This window comes from Pundamilia nyererei, unplaced genomic scaffold, assembly GCF_000239375.1.
Source record: "Pundamilia nyererei isolate P.nyererei 1_Seehausen unplaced genomic scaffold, PunNye1.0 scaffold00056, whole genome shotgun sequence".
Lineage (NCBI taxonomy): Eukaryota > Metazoa > Chordata > Actinopteri > Cichliformes > Cichlidae > Pundamilia > Pundamilia nyererei.
The window spans coordinates 3,161,987-3,165,916 of NW_005187457.1; the positions used below are offsets into that span (position 1 = coordinate 3,161,987).

General features: G+C 47.3%; 1 pseudogene; it reads right to left on the reverse strand.

Moving 5' to 3' along the window:
* Positions 1-14: 14 nt before the first annotated feature.
* On the reverse strand, positions 15-3,525 carry LOC102195215 (dynein heavy chain 6, axonemal-like; annotated as a pseudogene).
* Positions 3,526-3,930: the final 405 nt, after the last annotated feature.

The window sequence follows — 3,930 nt, forward strand, 5'->3', positions numbered from 1 at the left end:
GAGCTGAAGGATAATCAGAAATACATACAACATGTCGACTGAGAGAAAGGAACTCGCCTGGAATATCAGGAGACGCTTGTTTTCACTCCAAGGTCAAGACCTCTTTGAACTCGCTAAGAGCCTTGCATCAGAAAACAAAGACACTACACAGCTCAGTCAGGTGAAATTTTTATTGCGGTCTGTGTCGCTATTACAGTTGCTACTGTGCAAATGTTTTGGTGACATTTAAAATTCTACTTTGCACTCGAATAAACATTTAATCATCCAACTGGCACAGGAGTGCGGAGGCTTTGGATATCCAGTAGTCGCTGGGTCGCTTGGAGGGAAGCATTACTGTTACCACAAAATTAGTTGAGTGACCTGTGGTGGACAGAGTGCCAGCTCTGGCTGAGGTCTTGTACAGAGGAGCGTGGTAGAGGTCAGGCTCTGGAACGTAGTTCTGCTGTGGCTCAAAGTGCACCACCGGCAGCATGGCGTTCATAACCCGAGGCAGCGCATCATCAATCACCATGCCGACATCATCCCAGCGACAGGCATCCATGAACATGCCGTGAACAAGTACACCGTCCTCCTCATCCATGTTCAGTTTTGCACCAATGGGAAGAGTGCGTAGAGCCTCACAGACTGCTTCCTCATCCCTATAGGCCGGCACCACGCTGAAGCGGAAATTAAGCTCATCAATAGGCAAACTGTAACGCCGGGCATGATTCTGCAACACTCCAGTAAGAAAGCCTTGAGGGAAGAAGAACCCGGAGATCCAAAGTGATTTGGGCTGACCACGTGTGATCCAAGTCTGGATAAAGGAAGTTCTGAGAGTCAAGTCTCTGACCCAAGAAGACAGCGGTTTAAGGGAAGGGTAGGCAGAGTTTGCCCAGTGGGTGGGGACCTGGTTGTTCAGAAAGCTTGTGTAGATTCGGTCCATTTTCTCTGACATCACAACGAGACCTGCTATTGCCTTTTGCAGAGTGATAAGAGACATCCTGAGAACTTTAAGCAAGTTGTTGAATCGGTCTGCTTCTTGGGCCAAAACAGTTGTGAGGGAGTTAATGCGCCCATTGGTGTCTTTGATAAACAGTGTGTCAATTGCTTCATCCATGTCCAGTCGCTCGGGCAGTTTGGCTAAAATCAGTTCGCCGAGCTCGCAGACTATGTCATCGTTACTCTTAGCTCCCTGTTGTGCTGAAGAACGAGGATTAACATCCAGTATGGTATTGATCAGGGTTATAGTTTCTTGACGCTGAAAAGCCAAGTTGGCATTCTCATGCATACCAAAGATCTCAGGATCATCAATGATTGTAAGATTCTCAATATACTTATATTGTTCGAGTTCATCTGACTCTGGAGCGTAGTAAACACCTGAGGGGGAGTACGTGTAGCCAGGCTGCAGAGTTTCTGAAGAAAAAAAGCCTTTGAGGATTGTCCTTAGGTACCGTTGGCCCCAGGCATCCGTCACTCTCCCTCCATATGTGATCTCACCAGTGATGTAGACCAGAGCATCCCAAGGGATGGTGCCATCTTTGCAGTACAGGTTGAGGTTGAGCAGAGCACATTCTCTGTCACTGTCATTGAATTCGTAGCGGATGTTCCAGCCCAGGGGACCAAACTTCTTCCGCTCCTGGATGATTGCATGGAAAAAGCAGATTCCAAAGACAATCTTCCTCCACTGGTGTCCCAAAATATGGTGTTCAAAGAAACTGCTGGTGATCTCTGTGAAGGCTCGTTGCATGTTGCAGGCCTTTAGGAGGCTCGTTAGTCACCTTAACGGAGTTCTGGAGCACTGTAACAGGAAATACTTTGGTCGGCATGGAACTGAGAAATAGACGGAAGTTCTCATGGACTGATGTGTCAGGGTCAGTGAAGGTCTTAATGAGCTCCTCCATGACTAACATCCAAGACACAGCCAGATGGCAGTTTTGCAAGACGACCCAGTTGCCACTTGTCAGCGCTGAATGGATCATCTTCTCCGCTATAGGTCCAGCGGCCTTGCCCCAGTGAGATAGCCTCGACCCTGTCGAGACACTCTCTCTTTTTTGCAAAGCGCTGGAAGGCACCCATTGGGTCAGAACCTGTGCTGAGGATGAAGATCAATGGGGTGGTAGGGGATATGTCATTATAGAGATTAGCCAGGTCAACTGGAGGGTTTTCCACAAACTCCTTCCCCAGGTTGACAATCACAAACTCAGTTGCTGCAAAAACCACCTTCTCTTCCATGAAGCTCTTGATAAGAACTAGTTTCTGGAAAGATCCCAATAGCTCATTCCAGTAGCCTTTTATCTCCTGTTTCTCCTTTTTGGACTCCTCGAGAGAAGGCAACTCTGACACATAGCCATTCCATTTTTCTGGATTTAAAGATGCTTCAAAATGCCCTAGCTTAATATGGATATGGGTTCTAGTGATTTCTTTGGAGATGCCCTTGAAGCAAGGCAGTGTGTCCTCCAGCTCACAACATGTCTGCCAGTAAAAAACACTTAGCCATGGCACATCTGGTTGCTCTGGAAACTCCTTTTTCAGTGAAGAAGCTCCTCTTAGGAAGTGCCACCATTCCCCATCAGAGATCTTGCCACGCTGCCTCATGATTTCTATGCACAACATAAAGCTGTAGATAAGCTTGTGTTGCTCAAAGAGTCCACTTGACATATTAATGTAGGAGTTTAGCAAGATTTGATTCAGGAGGATCTGAAGGCGCTCTTCTAGCACAGTGCTCTGATGTCTCGATGGTGCAATTAAAGAGCTGTTTAAAGTACTTGAGTGAGAACTGGTACATAGGATCGATCTCTGACAGACTGGCAATGACAAAGTACAAAACAGATCCTCGAGTGGCCACAGGCCTGTAGCGCTCCCTTGCAGAGTTTATCAACAGCTCAGTTGCGTCTGCCTCTTCCAGACGTTGCTTTATGGCCTCTGAAGTCACCGTTGACTCCTGGAGAGTCTGAACTAGCTCCTCGTTGTCAAGTATATTCCCCTTAGAGGTAAAGAGAAGCTTAAGAATGCAGTCTTCAATATCTTTCAGCTGGCTGCGGTCAGCGTTGATGCGCACAATCAGCTCGTTCCTCTGTTCCTCAAGATGCGGACTCTCAAGACGCACCACATCACTGAGAAGTTGGTCTTCTAAGCCAGATTTAGTGACAGTGAAGTTGATAATTGTAACTTTGATGCAAACCTCTGGCAGGTAATGTGGGTTGGCCATCTTTGTGGTCATATAGAACCTAAAAGAGGCAAACCTTCTGCATTCCACTGGCGGATGACATATTGATCACCAAGAATGTTAATCAGGCTAAAAGTGGAACTGATTGGGATGTTCAGGTTCTGGCACTGCGTTATCCACTGGTCAATTAGCAGCTGTCTATAGTGGGAAGTAATTGCGCCATAATATGCCACACAAGCAGCTGCAATGAAGACATTTCCCACAACATTGATGATCTCTTGCTCAAACAGGGCTACACTTTCTTCCCAGCATACTTGTTCGTCACCAAGAGCGGACGTTAGCTTCCCTGCCCTGATCAGACGGGCCTTTGTCAGAGCCATCGTATTAACCAAATATTCTTTCTCATTCATGCTGCTATCAAACTGCTCCTGCAGGACCTTGATCTGGTTCTCCACCTCCAAAAGAAAGCGTTCCTTTGTCCAAAGTGTACTGAGCAGAACTTGCAGGACTGTAGTCATTGCTTTGTATGCTGCGAGTCAGGACACCGAGCAGTGGGATCTTTAAAGCGGACCAAAACTCAGGGAAACTGGGATCGGTCTCTGTCAAGGGACAGCCAGAGGCCGGCGCAGAGTCACAGTCCCAGCCAGTAAGGTCCTCCTCTGCACAGCTCACCACTGAGTGTGCAAGGCGTTGCAGTAAGCTAAAAAGAAAGCAGCCAAAGCGAGACCAGAGAAAGCAACAGGTAACCTCTTGCCAAAGTTTAACACCAAACAGCTGTAAAGTCC